The following is a 22,739-nucleotide window of genomic DNA, read 5'->3' on the forward strand; positions in this document are numbered from 1 at the left end:
TTTCTTTTCACTAAACTCTGGTATTGAGAGTTATAATTCTGGCGGCGGGCAATCGGGCCCCTAACTAAAGAGCCCGTGAGTTTGTTTTCAATTGGAGCAGCCCAGGTGTTCTGTAACATATCCACCATTATAATATCATACAGAGTATTTTCACTGCCCTAAAAACCCTGTGCTCTGCCTGTTCATCTCCAGCAATTAATTTTTAATGGTCCATTTTTGTAGACATTCCACGGATGCTTAAATACCATGTATTCTGTATATGGGATTTATTCTGTATTAGACGTAGACTTCTATATATGTTTATTAGATTAAGCTTAATTGTGTTGCTCAAATCTTTTATATCCTTAATATTTTCTACTGCTTATTCTACAAATTATGGAAATATGTGTTGGAATAAATCATGAGATGATAAATTTGCCTAATTTGTATTGTAATTTTGTCATTTTAGCTCATTTTTGAAGCTGTCATTATTTTTATAAAAGTTTAGAATTGTTATATCTTACTGGAAAATTAAATATTTTATCATTATACAGTTATCTTTTTATCTCTAGTAATGTTTTTTCCCTAAACAATTTTGTCTGATATGAACACAGCTATATAAGCTTTCTTTTATTTAGTGTTTACCTAGTACATCATTTTTCACCCTTTTTACTTTCAGCCTTTCTTATATTTATACACTTATATATCCTTTAAAAAACAAGTAACTGGATTTCATTTATCCAGGCTGACAATGCTTATCTTTGCAATGCAGCTTTTTTTGAAATGTTTAAATTTAGTACAATTATTGACATGTTTATTTCTTACATGTTATTTTCTTGTTTTTTTTTCTCGTGCCTTTTCTAGTGTTTCCTTTCTTGCTTTCTTTTGGATTGACTTTCTTTTTCTTGATTCATTTTTCTCTGAGTTTGGAAGTTATATGCTCAATTTCCATTACATCATAAAATGCAGTATTTTATTTAATATTTTAATATTCAATATGCTATGTTCTGTGGTTTATGATAATTCTGGGTGTACATTTCTTTTTATCACGAGTGGAATTTTTTTTTTACTTCTTCACTCTGTGAATTAGGGTACTTTGCCATTTATAGAAAGTAATCCTCCCACCTCACACCAGTCAGAATCGCCATCATTAACAAATCAACAAACAACAAGTGCTGGCGAGGATGTGGAGAAACGGGAACCCTACTGAACTGCTGGTGGGAATGCAGACTGGCGCAGTCACTGTGGAAAACAGTATGGAATTTCCTCAGAAACTAAAAATGGAATTGTAACAGAGCTGGGGCCCTCCCCCAAATCCCACAGCTCATAATTTGAGGACAGGGAAGGGAGATAGCACAGCTTTTAAGGTACTTTGCATATCTTTGGCAAGTTGGTCACTAGATAATAGCTGTGCTGCAGCCCAGGGCAAAAGGGTGGATGACAGGCTTAATACACTAGCCTTTCCTGAAGGGAAGCGATGCTACCCCCAGGTAAAAGGGCAGATGATAGGCTTAAGATACTTTTCCTGATAATGATGTATGGTGCCCTGGGTCAGCATTTGAAATAAGGGCAGGCAGCCATATAAGAAGAGAAGCCACATGGTCTGAAAGGGTGTAGACTGGAGTTGGTAGTTGCCTGCGAGGTCTGGGTTGTAAGGGGCAAGCCACGTGGTTTGGAGAGAGAGCCCACTACAAGGTCTGGAGTAAGAGGAGACTCACTGGGAAACTTGTCTGGAGAACATGGTGGCATGGCTAATGAGGCAGGTATTGCGGTGACCTCCCTAACCAAGCACGGATTAGTTGGAGATGCCTGAAATGCTGAACCATGACTGGGTATACTGAGCTGTGGACTTTTGCTTTTCTGAAATATGGTAACTCTGACTGGCATATTCTGAAACTGGCCTGGTTTGGCAGGGGGAGGCAGTACTAAGTGTTTTGGGTGTTTTAAAGGGATTGGGAAATAATGGTAGAAACCTGCCATTATTCTGAATCTGTAAAACTTTTAAACACCCTTTCCTTTTCCACCAAACTTTTGTATTGGGGGTCATGCTTCTTGGTGTTGGGCAACTGGACCCCACAGCTGTTCCAGAGCAGCATAGGCTGGGGTTCTGTAACAGAACTGCCTTTTGATCCAACAATCCCATGGCTGGGATTATACCTGAAGAATCCTGAATCTCCAATTCAAAAGAACCTATGCATCCCAATGTTCATAGCAGTGTTATTTATAATAGCCAAGTGCCAGAAACAGTCTAAGTGCCCATCAGTAACTGAGTGAATCAAAAAGCTGTAGTACATTTGCACACTGGAATACTTTGCAGCAGAAAGAGAGAAGGAACTCATACCTTTCTCAACAGCATGGATGGAAGTGGAGAGTATTATGCTAAGTGAAATAAGCCAGGCAGCAAAACACAAATACCATATGATCTCACCTAATACAGGAACCTAATGAACAAAACCAGCACAAAATAGAACCAGAGGCACAGAAACAAGGAACAGAATGACAGTGATCAGAGGAGAGGGTGAGGGGGAGAACGAGGGAAAGAAGGGGAAGGCTTTAGTCAAGGAACTAATATAAATGATCCATGGACATGGACCACAGGATGGGAATTGACTGTGGAAGCAGTGGGGTAGAGGGTAGTGGAGCTCAATGAGGGAAAAATTGGCACAACTGTAATTGAACAATAAAATAAAAATTACAAAAAAAGTAATACTCTATTATCTTTTTTAAAGTATATTTTATTGATTATGCTGTTACATTGTACCAATTTCTTTTTCTTTTTCTTGCCTCTGCCCAGTACCCACTTCCCTCCAGCTATCCCACTCCCGTTAGTTCATGTCCCTGGGTCATGCGTATAACTTTGTTGGCTTCACCCTTTGCTATATAATTCTTAACTTCCCCCTGTCTCTTTTGTACCAACCAATTATACTTCTTAATCCCTACACCATTTCTCCCCTTCCCCCCTCCCAGCTGATAACCCTCCAAATGATCCCTATACCTATGATCCTATTCCTATTCTAGTTGTTTGTTTAGTTGGATTTTGTTTTTAGTTTTTAGATTCAGTTGTTGATAGTTGTCATTGTAATGTTCATAGTTTTGATCTTTTTCTTAAATAAGTCCCTTTACCATTTCATATAATAATGACTTGGTGATGATGAACTCCTTTAGCTTTACCTTGCCTGGGAAGCACTTTATCTGCCCTTCCATTCTAAATGACAGCTTTGCTGGATAAAGTAATCTTGGTTGTAGGTCCTTGCTTTTCATCACTGTGAATACTTCTTGCCAGTCCCTTCTTGCCTGTAAAGTTTCTTTTTGGAAATCAGCTGATAGTCTTATAGGCACCCCTTTGTAGGTAACTTTTCTCTTTCTGCTTTTAAGATTCTCTCTTTATTGTTAACCTTTGGCATTTTAGTTATGATGTGTCTTTGAGTCCAGCTTATTTGGGACTCTCCGTGCTTTCTGGACTTGTATGTCTATTTTCTTTGCCAAATTTGGGGAGTTTTCCTTATTTTTTAACATAAGCTTTCGATTTCTAGCTCTTCCTCTTCTCCTTCTGACACCCCTATGACTCGGATATTGGCATGTTTAAAGTTGTCCCAGGGGCTCTTAAGCCTCTCCTCATTTTTTTTCAATTCCTGTTTCCTCATTCTGTACTGGTTGACTGATTATTTCTTCTTTATGTTCCAAATAATTGATGTGAACCCTGGTTTCCTTCCCTTCACCATTGGTTTTGTGTGGATGTTCCTTCGTTTCACTTAGTTTACCTCTCACTTCTTCTCTTCTGTGTTTGCTGTACTCCAGCATATCTGCCTGTGAGCATCTTTATCACCAGTGTTTTGAACTCTTCACCTGTTAGGTTGACTATCTCCTTGTCTGTTAGGTTGGCTATGTCTTCGTTACTTAGTTCTCCCCCTGGAACCTTGATCTGTTCCCTCTTTTGGACCATACTCCCCTGTCTCCTCATCTTGAGAGCTTCTTGTGTTTGCATCTGTATCTTAGGTAGAGCTGTTGCACCTGTTATGTTGTAAGGGGCAGAGCCTTAGGTATTCATCAGTATGGGGTGACCCATTTCACTACGTTGTGGTGCTGTATGTGGGAGAGGGGTCAGAGAGGAAACATGCCACTTGCTCAGCACTTACCCCTTTTCCAGGCACTTCTCCCACTTCTAGTATGGGACTGGCACCCCTCTAGCTGTTGTTCTGGCCATGGTTCCCAGAGTGGGTGGGTCTGTGGGCATTCTAGGACTATGGGGGCCTCTAAACAAGTGGACTCTGCTGAGAGACCAGCAGTTTCTTCCTTCACCCCAACCCCTACTAGTTTGTACAGTCAGAAACAATGTGGCTTTATTTTCCCCAGTACTGGAACCATGAACTGTGCGGTCTGGTCTGGCGCTTGGAGCACTCCCCAGGTGTCCCTCCCTACTTATTTTAATATGTTACTGCATTTTCTGCTGGCCTGCTGCTGCTGCTGCCGCCTCCAGTGCCACCACTGCACCACGTCCTGTCCGCCCTGGCTCCGCCCCTCCTACCTGTCTGGATGAGTATTTCTTCTTTACATCTTTGTTTGTTGGACTTCCAGGCAGCTTGATTTTCTGGAACTTCTGGTTGTCTCCAGTTTTGAGGTAGTTGTATTCCTTCTTAGTTGTGGAGGGAGACGCAGTGTGCCTGTCTACGCCTCCATTTTGGTGGTTAGTCCTTAATCCTCCATTATCTTTTCAAATATTGCTTCTTCTCTCTTCTTTAGTCTTTCACTAGAATTTCCCTCTTGGGCTATCATCCATGTCATTTTAACTTCTATTTTATATTTTCATACCTGTCTCTCTGGGCTATATTTCAAAAAAAGTTCTTCTGTCTTCCTTATCCCTAATCATCCTTTCAGCCGTATTTAATCAGCTGTTAAATTGAATTTAAAATTTCAGTTTTATATATTTTCATTTCTGAGAGTTTTTTCACATCTGCTTGCTCTTTTGTCATATTTTAAAAGCTCCTTTTTATTTGTTGTATTATATTAAGCATACTTATTTTATATGCTAGACTTGATATGGGTCCAAATCTTTCGGCTGGGGGTGGGCAGTAAAAGTCTGGGACCATTTTTAATCATGGTATTGACTACAAGTATTTTTTCTCCCTTTGGGTGAAGGTGGTGCCTAATCCTGTGAATTCAGGCTGAAAAGTTATATGAGGGCAAGCTTATGGATACAAATTCCCAAGGTAGCCCCCACCCCCACCCCCATTTGATTAGCATCAGGATCCATGAAAGGCAGTTTTCCTTGCAGTCTTCTGGGGATAAAAACGTTTACTTCTAGGCCACCTTTATAATGAATATGTAGCCCTACAGAGTCTCAGCTTTGAAGGGGTCTCCTGTTAGACTTCAGGGGGGCACACGGCTTTATCTTCTGTCCTGTTAGTACTAAGATACAACAAACACCAATGCTCAAATGCAGCCAGTCCTTGAGTCCAAATCTTTCTTCAGTGCTTTGCATTCCTCTCTAGGCCCCTGCTTTTATGCCTGAGTATTCCTTACCTTTTCCTCAGCTCACATATTATTTTATCCAAGGTTTTAGTTATTTTTGGCAATTTATTTATTTTGTAATTCAAGAATGGCCCTCCACTTGTGTGTTGTTTTAACAATCTCATTGGTTTTTTTTTTCTACTTATAGAAGTAATACAAGATTGTTGTGAGAAAAGTAGAAAGTACAATAAGCAAAATAGGAAAAATTAATTAAACTTAATTCCTATCACTCAGAGAAACACCATTAACATTTTGATATATGATTTTCTCAGAATTTCATAGAACATACAGGCTTATAGTTCTGCTTATTTATGTATATATTTATGTGTATGGTTGGCATAAGAAATAGACTGTGTTACAATCACATTAGTGAATTTTTTTCATGATGTGGCTCGATGGGATGGAGAGATGCTGTGTCTGGGCCTATGAAGCTGGTTCTGGAAAAACTGTTGGCAGGCTGTTCCTCAGCGGATGGGAGGGTGGGTGAGTTAGGATCACAACTTCAGCATGAGGTTTATGGAGCAAGCCAGCCTGTGGCCACATGGCCTACAAGAGTATAGGTCTTCTGGCAGTAAAAAAAAGAAGAAACTTTTCTATTTTACAGCAGCATGGATAGACCTAGAGAAAATTATGCTCAGTGAATTAAGCCAATCTGTGAAAGAAAAATACCACATGATCTCACTTATATGTGGAGTCTATTGAACAAAATAAACTAGTAAACAAAATAGTAACATAAGATTAGATACATCAAACAGACTGACAGCTGCTGGATAGGAGGCAGGGGTGCAGGAGTGCAGGGTGGGGACAGAATGAAAGATGGTGAAGGGATTAACCCATAGGGGACCACTTTGTGTGGTTTCAGGAACTGTTGCCCAGCCAGGCCCCTAAGAGGCCTGTAAGACTCAACCAGAAAACTAGGAAGGCCAAAGGCAGGCATGACTTGAAGGCTACTCAGAAGGTTCCTGTGGGAATTAAATATAAAGAATGCATATTATTCTTTGAAGCTTGCTCTATTTTTCTTATCTCTTAGTTAACTATAAACAGTGTATAGCATCAAACGCCCCCCAAAATGTAAGAAGCCTTGCACCTAGTGTCAGTATGGTGCCAGGATGTCTAACAGACCCTGACCCAGAATGGTGACTGTGTTCCTTACATTGTTATCTGTAATCAGTAATTGTTAACTGTAACCCAAGCGTTTGAAGCTGATTGGTAATTTATGAATCCTGACCTTGTATCTCCCGAATACCCTCCTCAATAAAAGGGACTAGGAGTGAACATTCAGGGCTCTTCTCCTCTTGAGAGATTTGGCACCTCTCCTCCTCCTAGACAAAAGACAGTGTCCGAGTTACTTCATTGCTTTTCATCCGTGATCCTGAAACCTCTGCTGGACAGGGAGTTTCCACTGAGCCAGGACAGTCTGCATCATCTGGCGCCTGAACGGGGATCCTTAGGGAAAGTGATGCCTGCATTGGCTGCAGGGCTATGAGCCATGATCGCGGACAGCCACACTGAAATGGAAGGGAATTTCAGCGTGCCTCATCCCATGGTAAGGGAGAGTGGCACCAGGCTCTTTCTGGTCATGCTGCCGATGTGACTAAGATAAAGGAGGGAGGATCTTTCCTCTTTCTGCTGTGCTTTGTGGTGGGGGTTTCGATTTCAATTTCACCTCCTCTCACCCACTTAGGACCGTTTTAGCTTCCCTCATTCAGTAAATTGCCACAACCTGTGCATACTATTAGAGCACTTAAGAGCCAATAGGGTGCTCACCACCAGCCCCTCCCACCTCAGACTCTGGAAAGTCACAATGGCTCTCACTGCCTCTGCCAGCTGAGACAGGTCTGCCTATTCCTATAGAAAACTGTCCCGGGGAGGCAGCTCAGGCAAAAAACTGGAAAACCCTGTCTCCTTTCTTGATCATTGTCAGGCTGGAACAGGATCCAAAGTGGGAGCCCTGCTTATAATCAGCACACTTTGACCCACTACACAAATTCCTCAATCATTTCTGGCTCTAAATCTGGCCAAAAGAAAATCAGTTTAAATTACTGGTCTGTTGTACTCCCTAAGTCAAATGTTTAACAACCTAATTGGGCTTAAGCTTTAAAGAACTTATTATGTTTCTTTTGGAATGTTGGGTCAGAAAAATTATATATGTTGCAAAAAGTCCCAGTAAGTCATAGACAGTCTGTACAAGTTGAAGAAGGATTGTGTAGAGGGAAGGAAGGAAGGAAGTAAAGGAAAGAGAAGGAGAAAAAAGGAATCAAGAAGGTAAAGGATTGTAAAGGAGAAGGGTAAAAAGAAATAAAGAAAAGAGATACATTTCACATTTATGCATGGCACGGGAAGGAAGGACATTGGAGTAGGTAACTCAAGAAGGGAAATGAAAGTGAAAAAGAAATAAGAAGGAAAAGTAAGGATATAAATCTTTGAACATTGTAAATTTTAGACCTAGGAGCTACAGACCCAGGAGCAAGCCGTGACAAGCTTGCTATCTCCCCTGCCTCTTCGGTAGCCTCTGTGAAAGTTGTCAAGCTCACTGGATAATAAAACAGACCACTTTTGAGCACACTAAAGGAATGCAGTAATCACCAAGAATGATTTTCTTTTTCTCTTTCTCTAGTCTCAGAGCAGGAAAAGGAGGAACTCTGCCTTCCCAGCTCTGTTCTAGGGAATAGCTGCCACTGTTTAACCCCTTAATTCTCCCTGGTGTTTTACAGAAATAGGTTTGTCTCTGCTTTACACACAGAAAGTCCTGGGTTTCTAATACCATCAAAAATACTCAATTTTAGGCAAAAAGGAGCTATCAAATTGCCATTGTTATGTGAATTAACCATTTTGTACAAGTTTACTTATTACAGGTTTGTCTATCCACCTAACAAGACCCTACACCCATTCTGGCCAGGGAACCGAGTCTTACTGATGACCTGAAAGACTCACGTCCTGTTGCAAATGCAAAATGACCAAAAAATCCTGCCCCGACTCTGCCACAAAGTCTGCTATGTTATGGCTAGGAAATAAACAAAATACTCTGATCATCCAACAACAGCTTACCTGCAACCCTGGATTCTAGAGACTGTGTATCACCCCATTAAAATAGAACTCTATTCAGCATTCTTGGGCTGACATACAACATTGTCTACAGCAGCAGTCTCAACCTGTGGGTCGTGACCCCCTTGGGGGTTGAACGACCCTTTCATAGGGGTCACCTAAGACCATTGGAAAACACATGTATAATTACATATTGTTTTTGTGATTAATCATTATGCTTTAATTATGTTCAATTTGTGACAATGAAATACATTCTGCATATCAGATATTTACATTATGATTCATAACAGTAGCAAAATTACAGTTATGAAGCAGCAACAAAAATAATTTTATGGCTGGGGGTCACCACAACATGAGGAACTGTATTAAAGGGTCGCGGCATTAGGAAGGTTGAGAACCACTGCTCTACAGGAAGCCTTTTCCACCAACCTGAAAGGCGAAATTAATCTGCTACAATCTGAACTCCATCAATAGTTTATGAACATTAAGCAGCTAACTAAACAAAAGGTATTTCAAACCCTAAGTGATAATCTTCAATGGCTTAACCCTAAAAATTGGTTTCAGGGGCTAAATTTACATATATGGATAATAAGGGCAGCTGGATGCTTATTAATTATCATTATACTTTGTGTCCTCCGATGTGTCTGCAAGCTATTTTCCTGTGATTGTATTTGAGAAAAGCAAGTAGCAAATTTTATAGGACTTTCTACTGTAAGTTTTTTAGATAACAAAAAAGGGGGAGATGTAGGGGACCACTTTGTGTGGTTTCAGGAACTGTTGCCCAGCTGTGAGCCGGAAAAGCAGGAAGGCCAGAGGCAGACATGACTTGAAGGCCACTCAGAGGGTTCCCGTGGGAATTAAATTTAAAGAATGCATATTATTCTTTGAAGCTTGCTCTATTTTTCTTATCTCTTAGTTAACTATAAACAGTGTATAGCATCAAACACCCCCCAAAATGTAAGAAGCCTTGCACCTAGTGTCAGTATGGTGCCAGGATGTCTAACAGACTCTGACCCAGGATGGTGACTGTGTTCCTTACATTGTTATCTGTGATCAGTAATTGTTAACTGTAACCCAAGCGTTTGAAGCTGATTGGTAATTTTTGAATCCTGACTTTGTATCTCCCGAGTACCCTCCTCAATAAAAGGGACTAGGAGTGAACATTCAGGGCTCTTCTCTTGAGAGATTTGGCACCTCTCCTCCTCCTAGACAAAAGACAGTGTCTGAGTTACTTCATTGCTTTTCATCCGTGATCCTGAAACCTCTGCTGGACAGGGAGTTTTCACCAAGCCAGGGTATTGGGGGCAGCCTGCCTCATTAACCAAAGAATGTTTTTGCACAGCACATAGATACAGACAACAATATGTGCACTGGCTTGGGGAGGGGAGAAGGTGGGACTGGGAGGAGGTGGGGAAAGGGAAAAAAAGCGGGAACAACTGCGACACCATAAACAATAAAAATAAAAGAGTATAGGTCTGCTGTCCTCCATCCAACTCTTTCCCACTTGTATCCTGCCCCTCCAGCTACTACATACCCTGCCCAGCCTGTGCCATTGGTGGGGGCTGCTCCATCTCAGGGGCGCAGCTTTGCAAGAGTGGAATTGAATTTTGTCTCTGAGGGCTGTTTGACAATTCAGTGAGTATTTTCAGCATATCTAATGCGTTTTAAGACAGGAAAGGAGTCACAATATTTGCTTCATAATATGCTTTTGTCATTTAGAAAAACATCATGACCATCTTTCCCTCCATCGTGAGCAACCCCTTCTTCCAGTTGCAAGCTCTTCACCCATCATGTATCCATTTACCCATCCTGTTCTCACCTGTGGTCACCTTCCCTTCCATCCATAAATATGTTGAATTCTGTACCACTCTTAGAAAAACAATGAACTGAAACTCTCTTTGAAAATGGATGTGCCCTCTATTGGCTACCTCTCTCTCCTTTTCCATTCGCAGGAGCCCTCAAACCACCACGTCCACTGAATTCTTTCCTCACATCTTGTTTACCATTCTACCCAGCGCAGTCTGGCTTTCCCCATCACCAGCACACCAACACAGCCCTTGCAATAGCCTCTTTGGTTTTCTAGTTGTCAAATGCGATGACCACTTCAGGCCCATACATTGCATGCCAATTTGTCAACAGGGGTCCTTTTCATGATTCCCATCTCCTTCTAGAGTGTCTTCCTATATTATAAAGGCTGGGGAACGAAAAACTACATTTTGTAGATCTTCTGGAAGTTTGGTTATGCAGATTCAGTTTTAAAAATTTAGAAAGCAGACCTGGCTGGTGTGGCTCAGTGGATTGAGGGTCGCTGGTTTGATTCCCAGTCAGGGCACATGCCTGGGTTGAGGGCCAGGTCCCCAGCTGGGGTATGTGAGAGGCAACCAGTCTCTCACACAACAATGTTTCTCTCCTCTCTAAAAATAAATAAAATCTTTAAAAAAAACCCCAAAAATGAATTTAGAAAGCAGATAGGAGACAGACTATGTTTCTGCAGTTTTCATTGTTTTCTGGCAAAGGAGGCTGTGGAGACAAGGGTTTTTCCTGCAGTGGCACACCAGTGATCAACTGCAGCTTTGTGGCCTCGAGATGCAACTCCAGTTACAGTGGTGTCTAATTCTCAGCAGCAGTGCCATGTTACTAAATTCGACTGAGTTCCAAGGTGGCCCTTATAGTTGCCTGATTGTCACATAAACGGTAGCTCCTCTAGTGAGTTACTTCTGGGTGCTCAGAGTCTTCCCTGCAGGCCCAAACTGCAGCCCATTCTTCCAGTGCACCTAATAACTTTTAGTACCTAATTTCTCGTATAAATTCTTTTCCTGCTGACTTGTAAAAATTAAAAAAAAAAAACTCAGTTACAGTTGACATTCAATATTATATTAACTTCAGCTGTATAGTAGTGGTTAGACATTTACATAACTTAGGGACTATTCTCATATTTCCTATGCTGTGCTTTACATCCCTGTGGCTATTTTGCAACTATCAATTTGTACTTCTTAATCCCTTCACCTTTTTCACCTAGGCCCCTAATCCCCCTCCCATCTGGCAACCTTCAGTTTGTTCTCCATATTTATGAGCCTGACCATTCACTTGTTTTGTTTTTTACATTCCACATATACATGAAATCACATGGCATTTGTCTTTCTCTGTTTGACCCACTTCACCCAGCACAATACCCTCCAGGTCCATCTGTGCTCTCACAAATGGCAAGACTCACTCTCTGGTGGCCAAGTAATATTCCAGTGCATGTATGTACCACTTCTTCTTGATCCAATCATCCATCAGTGGGCCCTTAGGTTGCTTCTGTATCTTGGCTATTGTACATAAAATGTCCTTCTTTGTCTCTTGTTACAGCCTTTTAAAAAACATTTTATTATAAAAAATTTAAAAAATGCAACATTCTAAAAAACCCGAAATTTACTATTGATACTAATTCCTATAAGTTTGCTGTGCTACCATAGAGAAGTCAAGAAATTTTTAAAAACATTAAGTATTTAGAAACATTTAACATCTAAAGCCTTAAAATCTAAAAGTAGTAGCCCCTCAAAAAACTACAATCTGCATTTTGAATAAAGTATTTTCTGTATAAAAAATCTTACCAGCTATACAAAAATCTGTACAGTTTTTATACTGAAGCTAATATTGAACTGCACCTGAATTCACAGTCTTAGCAGAACAATTGCCTGAGAACACACACACTCCACACACATCATTACAGGACAGCCTTTTATTCTTCATCTTCATCGTCTTCCTTCTCTTCATCATCTTCCTCTTCTTTCTCCTCCTCCTTCTCTGGTTGGTTCTTCTTTGAGCCTGTTGGCCTGCTAGGGTCCTTCTTCCCTACTTCACTTTAAAAATATATATTTTTTAAATTTATTTTTAGACAGGGGAAGGGAGGGAGAGAGGGAGAGAAACACCGATGTGCAAAAGATATATCAACTGGTTACCTCATTGAGAGGCACCTCTCACATGCTCCCATCTGGGGACCTGGCCCATCGCCCTGGCATGTGCCCCGACTGGAAATCGAACCCATGACCTCTCAGCTCTCAGGCCATTGCTCTGTCCACTGAGCCACACCAGCCAGGGCTCCCCATTTCACTTTTGCCCTTGGCATGGTATGTGGCAATATCCTTTTCATACTTCTTCCTTAGCTTAGCTGCTTTTTGTTCATATGGTTGTTTATCTTTGGCTGGCTGTTCAGAACACATTTCACCCAATTTTTCTGCAGTATCCCCAATGGATGAACCAGGGTGTTCACTTTTGATTTTTGGGTGATGTTCAGAGCAAAACAGGAAGAAGGCAAATAGAAGCATGTTAGGAACATTGGGATCTTTTTTCTTTCTTTTCTTTTCACCTTAGGGAGGAACATAATTTTTCATCTCCCTGTTATTAGCCAGACTTATCACTCTTTGCTATATCTTCAAATTTTGACTTTTCCTTTGCAAACATGGTCTTCCATCTCTCTGAAAATTTCTTGGAGAATTTGGAAAAATTGATGGAAGAGTCTGCGTATTTCTTCTTGTGCTCTTTCTGGTAGGTTTGCATGAAGAAGGCATATGAGGACATCTTGCCCCTTGGCTGGTTGGGAGTCTCCTTTACCCATGATGACAGATGGCATCTACCTGGTGGTAGGTTTTCCTCAGCCACCCTCTGGCTAAGTCTGAGATGCTTCCCTCGCTGGGCTCCGGCATGAACTCTCTCATGATAGCCTTTGTTTTATAGTTTATTTTGTCTGATATAAGTATTGCTACACCGCTTTTTAAAAAATTTCCATTTGCATGAAATATCTTTTTTAAAAAAATGTTTGTGAGTGTATATATCTATCTATCTATCGGCAGCCGTCCGTCTCGAGAGACGATGGTGTAGCTTCTTAAGAGTCTACCTGCACCGCCGAAAATGGCTGTGCAGTCCGACTCGGGAGTGATACGGTATCTGTCTCCTCCCGTGTTGAATCGACATCTTGCGATGACGCTAGAGTGTCCTCTCCAGTGAAGCTGAAGCTATAGAGCCTGGGCAGGGTGATATGGAGGGTCTGCTGTTGCCCATGCAGCAGACCCCCCCTCTCTTCGCAGCTGAAGGGTCCAAGGGAAAGACGGAGTCAATACAGCTTGGCTTCAGGTGCGCCGCAGGAGTTGCCGGTGTTGACTACAACGTCAAACCGCCTTAGGGACTCCGGCTCCGGATTTTCTGTCGGGGTTTACTCCCTTAGCCTTTCCCCTGAAGAGGTATGCCGCAAGGCAGCGGAGGTTTTTTGGAGTCAGAGTTTTCCTTCTCTGATGTGCCCTGACTGGAAGATCGAACCAGCGACACTTAGCTCGCAGGCCGACGCTCAATCCACTGAGCCAAACCAGCCAGGAAGATGTGAGTGTATATATATATATATATATATATATATACCCCCAAGATGACAATGATGTTTTTCTTTTTTAAAAATAATTTGTTTGTTTTATTTTTAGAGAGGGAAAGGAGAAAGAGAGGGAGAGAAACATCACTGTGTGGTTGCCTCTCACTTGTGCCCCCAACTGGGGACCTGACGTGCAACCTAGTAATGTGCCCTGACTGGGAGTCAAACTGCATGGAATATCTTTTTCCATCCCTTTATTTTCAGTCTATTGGTCTGAAGTGGATTTCTTGTAGGTATCATCTGTATGGGCTTTGTTTTCTTCTCCACTCAGCCAACCTATGTATTTTTTTATATTTCATTCTTCAATTATAGTTTATATTATGCTAATGTTAAAATTCAATATTATTTTGTAACCACTCTATGACTTTTGATTGGAGCATTTAATCCATTGACATATGAAGTAATTATTGATAGGTATGTAGTTATAGCCTTTTTACTATTCATATTTTTTATCTTTTTTTTTTTCCTTCTTCTTCTTAAAGAAGTCCTTTTAAAATTTCTTGTAAAACCGGTTTGATAGTGATGAACTCGTTTAGCTTTTTCTCAGCTGGGGTTTTTCTGCTGACTTCTATCTCCTATACTGAACTCTGGTCATATAGTGTCAGAGGTGTCATCAGGCAATAGACTGTCTAGGATGAGGATATTAACATGCTGAAAGAATATTACTACTGGTTGGTAGGGCAGGGGACACGTGGGTAGACTCTGAGAAGAGCACCCTCCCTCTGTGCTTGTTCTTACAGCCTTCGAGAGCTTTTCAGTTGGTAACAACCAGCAATGCCACACCAGCAAAACTCCACCCCACACCCACTGCTTCTCTGTCACAATGTGTCTCATGTACTGATTTCATCCCCCCAACCATGTTACTGATTCCCTTATTGCCTGTTGCCCTTCTCCTGGACCCAGTGGTACTGAGACCCCAGCCCAAAATATGGTCACCCTTTGAATCCATCAAAAGGCCCAGACACTTGCTGCCCCTCCCTCCCACAAGAACATAATAAATAAATAAATAAATAAATAAATAAATAAATAAATAAACAAACAATAACTACCAGTCTATCTTCAATGTTGTTAGGGTAAGCACCCTCCTCAGATGAAGCAGTCCACCACCCCAGCTCCAAACCAGGAGCTGAGTCCTCACTGGTGATCCCAAATCTTTTGTCAGTGACTGGTTTAGGAAGATGTATTTAATACTGTTCTGGCCAATGGGACTTGATGTAAAGTCTGCTGGAGGACTTCTGAAAAAGATTTCCTTTTTTTCCCCTTAAGTATATTTCATTGATTATGCTATTACAGTTGTCCCATTGTTCCCCCTTTACCCCCATCTACCCAGTACTCCCCTTCCCTCCAGCAATCCCGTCCCCCTTAGTTCATGTCCATGGGTCATGTCCATAAGTTCTTTAGCTTCACCCTTCCCTATATTATTCTTAACTTCCCTCTATTTTGTACCAACCAATTACGCTACTTAATCCGTGCACCATTTCCCCATTTCTCCCCCTTCCCCCTCCCAGCTGATAACCCTCCAAATGATCCCCATACCTATGATTCTATTCCTATTCTGGTTTGCATAGTTGGCTTTTGTTTTTAATTTTTTTATTCGTTTGTTGAGAGTTGTGAGTTTATTGTCATTTTAACGTTCACACTTTTGATTTTCCTTTTCTTAAATAAGTCCCTTTAACATTTCATATAATAAGGGCTTGATGATGATGAACTCCTTTATTAGCTTTATCTGGTCTGGGAAGCACTTTATCTGCCCTTCCATTCCAAATGATAGCTTTGCTGGATAAAGTAATCTTGGTTGTAGGTCCTTGCTTTTCATCACTTTGAATACTTCTTGCCAGTCCCTTCCTGCCTGCAAAGCTTCTTTTGAGAAATCAGCTGATAGTCTTATAGGCATCCCTTTGTAGGTAACTCTCTGCTTTTCCCTTGCTGCTTTTAAGAGTACCTCTTTATCTTTAACATTTGGAATTTTAATTATGATGTGTCCTGGTGTGGTCCTTCTTGTGTCCAACTTGTTTTGGGACTCCGTGCTCTCTGGACTTGTATGTCTATTTCCTTCACCAAATTAGGGGAGTTTTCCTTTATTATTTTTTTGCATAAGTTTTCAATTTCTTGCTCTTTCTCTTCTTCTTCTGGCATCCTTATGATTCAGATGTTGGCAATTTTGGAAATGTCCCAGTCTTCTTATTCACTCTTCGGGTTTTTTTTGGGGGGGAATTATTTTTTCTTCATTCTGTTCTGGTTGACTGTTTATTTCGTCCTTATGTTCCAAATTATGATTTGGCTTCCTTCCTTCATTGTTGGTTCCCTGTAGCTTTTTCTTTATTTCACTTAGTGTAGCCTTCATTTCTTCTCTTATGCTTTTGCCTTTCTCAATGAGTTTTCTGAGCATCCTTATCACCAGTGTTTTTGGACTCTGCATCTGATAGGTTGGCTGTCTCTATTTCATTCAGTTCTTTTTCTGGGGTTTTGTTCTGTTCTTTCATTTGAGCCATCTTTCTTTGTCTACTCAATTTGGTAGCCTCCCTGTGTTTGTTTCTGTGTATTAGGTAGAGCTGCTTTGACTTCCTGTTTTGACACACCTGTTATGTTGTATGGGGCAGAGCCTTAGGTAATCACCAGGGCAGGGCAACCTGCTTCACCACTTTGTGGCTCTGTGTGTGGGGGAGGGATCAGAGAGGGGGCAATACCACCACCTGGCTGCTGGAGGCTTGCTGGGTACCTGCCCCATTTCCAGTCACCTCACCCACTTCTTGTATGCCCTATGCCTCTATCTTGACTGGAAGTGGAAAAGAATTCTTTTATATTTATAAAAATGCACATACAAATCAAAGCCACAGTGAGATACCATTCTACATCCACTAGGATGGCTAGAATCAAAAAGCCAAATCATAACAAATGTTGGTCAAGACTTGGAGAATTCAGAACCCTCCTACATTGCTGGTGGGAATGTAAAAAAAAAAGGTACAGCCACTTAGCAAACAGTGTAGCAGCCCCTGAAGCTGTTAAACATAGTTATCATATGACCCAGCAATTCCATTCCCAGGTATATACCAAGGAAAATGAAAACATGTCCACACAAAACTTACACAAAAATGTTTATAGCAACATTGTTTATAATAGCCAGAAAGTGGAAACAACTCAAGTATTCAACAAATGAATGGATGCTAAAATACCATCCCTCTACCCAATGCAATAGCATTTGGTCTCCTCCTCTAGTCTTCGTTGTTTCTCACTTCAGCATCTTTGCTCACATTTCTTTCTTTGCCAGCTATGCTTATATTGTAATATAAAGGTTAAGACCAGCTTTGGCATTGGCTAGACCCTGGTTTCAAATCTTTGTTTTCACTTGCTCATGGTGAAAGGCACTTAATCTCTCAAAACCCCAATTTATTTGTAAAATAGGGTAACAATAATACTTGCCTCAGGGCTGTTGTGAAGACAAAATGGTGTTTTAAAAAAGCAGCCCTGGCTGGTATGGCTCACTGGGTTGAGCCCCAGCCTGCAAACCAAAAGGTCGCCGGCTGGATTCCCAGTCAGGGCACATGTCTGGGTTGTGGGCCAGGTCCCCAGTTGGGGGTGCACGAGAAGAAACCACACAGTGATGTTTCTCTTCCTCTTTCCTTTCCCCTCTCTCTAAAAATAAATAAATAAAATATTTTTAAAATAATGCAAACATAACAAGTGTTTTTTTTTCATTATCCATTTTGCTTGAACTGTTGGGACCATTTAACTCTGTTTCCGCAGGACCCTGTGTGAGTCTTTGTACTTGTAGGTGCACTGACCTATGGGGACTTCTGATTGCTCCTCTGCCCTGTGTTGCTGACGTCCGCAATGTCTGGGATCCATTCGGTCCATTAGCCCCTCCAGAACACCTGACGGGTCTGCTGTGGGGCCAGGGTCAAGGACAGAATCAGAGATCACCAGAGTAGGTGGCAACAAAGCCGGGGCATTGAATTTAACAAGTGCAGTGTCCTGCAGAAAGACCAGCTGGTGGCTCACCCTGGGGCTTCCTGGGACGAGGCCAAGATGGAGCGGTGGGCTTCCTGGTCGACTCCCACCTGGCGCCTGGTGCCTGGTGCCCCAGGGGTTGAGGCCAATACCTTAGAGCATAGCAACTACTAACCTAAACCAAAGGAGGATGTGAGCCTGCTCATTTATACACATTGAGCTGCCCCTGCGGATCCAATCCTGCCAGTGCAGCGGCTGCTGGGGGTAAGTGTCTCGGAGGGCAGGGGAGCAGGAGACTTCCCAGTAAGTGGGTGGTGCCCAGGGCTTTGGAGATTCGGCTGTGGGATAGGGGTGCTGATAACCACAGATAGGGGCATCTGGGGTGCGTGTGCGGGGGATGTGTTAGGGCAGGCAGCAGAGAGGGCCCATCTCTTTGGCAGGGGTACAGTGAAGTGGAAACCATGGTGCCGGGAGGCAGGGGTGAGGGAAGCTGGGAAGGACAGAAGAAGCTGCCCGCCTAGCCACGTGTGAGCAGAAACATTGGTCTCTCACTGAGTCAGAGAAGGCCCGGTGCTGCTCTTGGTGCCCCACATATCTTCTGTTCCCACTGTGTGCGCAGCACCACGTGGGCTCTGGGGACACAGCTGTGCAAGAATATGGTCTGGAATGGTAGCCTCCATGTGGTGGCCCGTTCCAAGGAATGGCTCTACCCTCAAACTTAAACTTCGTGACAAAGCTGCTGGGTCATTTTTTACAGGAGAGGGCTGAAGGCCCAAGGTTCAGTCTCTTCTCCGATGCGTTTGGAGCAGATTTTAAAGACTGGGGGTGGGTGGGCAGGAGTCTTAGAGAAGGGGGTCCCTGCATAACAGCAAAAGACGTCTTCTCCCATTCAAAATGCACAAGGACCATGACTCAAAGCCAAGATCTTGTTCCAGACTCTGGGGTCCTTCCCAGGGGCAGAGGGTGAGAGTGTTTTCCTGTTTAGTATCTCATTTCATTTTCACTTCAACTCTGGGTCCGCAGTAAACCCTGCAGGGACCCCCACCTAGGTCTGACCCTGGCTGCATCCTTTTTCTGAAAGTCCAAATGGACCCATGTTTATTCTTTGATTAACATAGAATGCAACAGACCATTAACACACAGCAGAGTGGAAGAGGGGAAGATGTCTCCATTAACTGGCCTACATCATTTAACCATCCATGAACTTCGGGTTCCCATCTGCAAAATGGGAACTCTGCTCTGTAGAAAGGAGATTTACGGTGTTAATGGTTTTAACAATCGTTCCCTGAGGCAAAGATGTCTGGGGTGAAAATTGATGTTTTAGATGAGATTGGGCATTCAGGGTGGTATGGCCATGGACAGAGACTGATGGTTTAGAGCAGTGGTTCTCAACCTGTGGGTAGCAACCCCTTTGGGGGTCGAACGACCCTTTCACAGGGGTCGCCTAAGACCATCAGAATACACATATATAATTACATACTGTTTTTGTGATTAATCACTTTGCTTTAATTATGTTCAATTTGTAACAATGAAAATACATCCTGGATATCAGATATTTACATTACGATTCATAATAGTAGCAAAATTACAGTTATGAAATAACAACAAAAATAATTTTATGGTTGGGGGTCACCACAACATGAGGAGCTGTATTAAAGGGTGGTGACATTAGGAAGGTTGAGAACCACTGGTTTAGAGGAACGGTGAGGGATGTCCTCCTTAAGGGAAGCTGCACTTGTCCTTGTCAAACCAGGCATCCCACACAAAGGCCCAGACGGCTACCAACCAAAGCAGGGTAGGTGTCTGCCTGCATGGTTGCCTGGACCACTTTTGGTGACAGGGCTTTTACCGTTGTTCATGTCCCCATGAGACTCCTGGGTAAGGAGGCCATGCTTTCATTCTGAGGAAGTGTGGTAGGCAGTTAGACAGACATGAGCAGAGCAAGGACAATGGGCAAGGCACAGAAGGTCACCAGGGCAGAAAGGTCATGCAGGTTATGCAGTTTAGACCCCCCCTGACCTTTCATATGGCTGGATATGAGTCTGGGATCCTCCTCTGAACTTTCCTCCCCTGGCATGTCGCTAGTCATGCAGTAGACATCCCCTGGAGGATCAATAAGGAGCCCAAGAGTGGCCTTATGCAACTCCCATGCGGGCCCTTTCACGACCACTCCCTTAAGCATTAACCCCTAGGGATAAAATCTAGGCCTCAGTTGTGTTTCAGCTCCAGGCCCAGAAAAGCAGCAAAACTGGACAAGCAATGCCATGCCTGACATCAGGACCAGCTGCACTGACTAATGACCCACCTCCACCCCTGCCCTGGTGCTGAACAATCAGTAGAAACTTCAACTCTGAAAGGACACATTTGGAAAGCTGATGAATATTCTATTGGGATCCACGCCTGAGATCACCAGATAAACACCTTAAAAAAGAGGACCCAGCAGGGCTCTCTACAGAGCATGCCCTTGCTTTCTGCTCTCCCTCCCTCCAGGCTCACTTTCCTTGCCTCTCCCTTTCTCCTAAGCCCCAAGGGCCCTTCTTTTGCCTCTGTAACTTTTCCTGAACCTATTTCTTCAACAACTCACTTCTACCTCTGTGACTTTATAAATAAACTTTCTCTTATAGTTTGAGTCTTGGGTCTGAATTCTCTCCTAGCGAGAACTCTAGTACTGAGGTTGCTGATGTCCAATGGCTGGTGATATTCCGGTGGCGTTTTCTGTGCCAACAGTTGGCAGGCCTGGCCTGAAGTGCGTCAGCAAGTCCAGACGTGAGGATAACCGAATCTACCTGCTCTCACAGGCTTCCTTCTCAGCACTTTGCACCGTATTTTGGTTTTATATTCACAGGGACCCTGGGAAGTAGCATTACAATCTCATTTTATAGATGGAGACAGTAAAGTTCCGAAACCAGCCAAGAATGAGAGCCCTTAGCAGGGAAGGATTCAAGTCTAGGCCTCCGTATGGGTCGCAATCTGGCCTCCCTTCCTGAGAAAACATCAACGCAATCTTCCCTCTCTCCCAGCCTGGGCCAAGTCAATGCTGAGAACCACGGACCAGACAGGGTTTGGGGAAAGTTGCCTGCGAGAATGTGGGGGTTCATAGCTCCCCTGCCTGCTTCCCAGGACTCTAGCGTCTGCTGGTCTCTCGGCAGCTAACGAAGCAGTGGAAACAATTGCCACCCACCGCCTTCTGTCCACCCCTCCCACCCACCCTGACCTCGATCAACTCTTCCCGAGCTGCACTTGCTGACTCACCTGCGCTCCGCCTCTGCGCGACGTCCGGCCCGGCGCCGCCGGGGCCAGAGGGCCAGTGTGGGGCGGCGTGTCCTCAACGCTGACGCTTCTCGGCTGGGTCCAGGAAATTCGGAACAGGACGCAGTGCGCCGGGAGGGGCGGAGGAGAGGGCTGGGGAAGTGAGGCAGCCCGCGGGCGGGGCGGCCCAAATGCGTCCCCGGCGTTCCAATGGCGGGCTGTGACCATGTTAGGAGAGATGGAGGGTCTCGTGTCGCTGGGGCCGTGGCACGCCGGGCAGCGACTGATCTCTCCCGTCTCCTCATTCCAGCTCATTCTTTTGGTGCCCCCCACCCTGCCCTCGGCGGCCCACGGCTGGTGAGCCTCCTTTTTAGCACCAGGGATAATTAAACAGTTAATCTAGGCCATACGTCTTTTGTCATCCACAATAAAAAATTTGAGTTATATGTGGGTGGGTTTTTGCTAAACCTCATAGGACTTGCTTCTTTGAGTGGAAGAAGGTCAGGGAGGATGGAGGCGCCCGCACGTCTCTGCGGGCCTTGTTTGCGGAGCGGGGCCAGAGAGGCAGGTCCTCTGACACCAGAACAGCCTCCTGCCGCCGCACATTTCGTGCTAAAAACAGTACTGCGGCGGGCACCGCTTCCCTTCTGCATTGCAAGGGAGGGACAGGTGATTGGCCCAAGGTTGCCCGACAGGCGGCGCTGTGTGCCCGGGAGCCCAGGCTCGCCTCTCCGACGCTGGGACAACGCCAGAAGTCAAGGGCAAAGAGCGCCGGAGGCGGCGCTGCAGCCACCCCTTCCGGTGCTGGGCCCTTCACTGCAGGAGCAAACCGCGCCGCACATCCCCCCTTCCCCCCGCTCGCGCGTGCTGGCGAACCGAGCTCGGCGCTCCAAGGTGGGTCGCTGTGGGACCCTGCCAGGTAGCTGATGGACAGAACGTGGTGGCCCGCCAACTACAACACTGCCCTCTGGCAGGGGAATATTTCCCTAAGTCTCCGAGAGGCTGAAGTGCAGAGGAGGACCTCCCTCTTTCCTCCCACCCAAATCAATGATTTTTAAAAATTTTTTGGAAGGTGTTGAGCATAATCCCTTCTTCCATCATCTCTTTTAAGGCTTCACAGCAGCCCTAACATTAAAAAAATACTACTTCACTGAGATATTACATAGAATAAATAGCATAAATTTTAAGTACTGTGTACAGTTTTGTGACTTGACAAATGAAAACACCAGGCTAACCACAGTTCTGTTCAAGATATAAAACGTTTTCATTACCCCCAAAAGTTCACGTCTGCCTCTTTGCGGTTAATCCTTCATCCCTCTTCCCTAGCCTCCGACAACTACTCACCTGATTTTTATCACTATGCTTTGTCTTTCCTAGAATTTTATATACATAGAACCATACAGGATGTGGTCTTTTGTGCCTGGCTTCTTTCACTTTGAACAGTGCTTTTGAAAATCCATGTAGTTTTGTGTATCATTATCACTGGTAATATTCCATTGTATGAATATACCATAAGCTGTTTATTCATCTGAATGTTAGCAGGGATTGGGGGAGTTGTACTGATGGGGAGGTATCTTATCAGTAACCCAAAGACTGACATTTGGGTTTT

The 22,739-nt window shown here is 43.5% G+C and overlaps 1 protein-coding gene across 1 annotated transcript in view; it reads right to left on the reverse strand.

Annotated features, from left to right (window-relative positions):
• PIGZ (phosphatidylinositol glycan anchor biosynthesis class Z (Gwada blood group)) overlaps positions 1-21,701 on the reverse strand; it is a 37,671-nt gene extending 15,970 nt beyond the window's left edge. The window contains exon 1 of the mRNA XM_090278387.1: positions 21,134-21,701. The gene's annotated coding sequence lies outside the window, so the exon portion shown is untranslated. The remainder of the gene's footprint in view (positions 1-21,133) is intronic.
• Positions 21,702-22,739: the final 1,038 nt, after the last annotated feature.

The sequence above is a fragment of the Furipterus horrens genome, unplaced genomic scaffold, assembly GCF_987537825.1.
Source record: "Furipterus horrens unplaced genomic scaffold, mFurHor1.1.pri manual_scaffold_1, whole genome shotgun sequence".
Lineage (NCBI taxonomy): Eukaryota > Metazoa > Chordata > Mammalia > Chiroptera > Furipteridae > Furipterus > Furipterus horrens.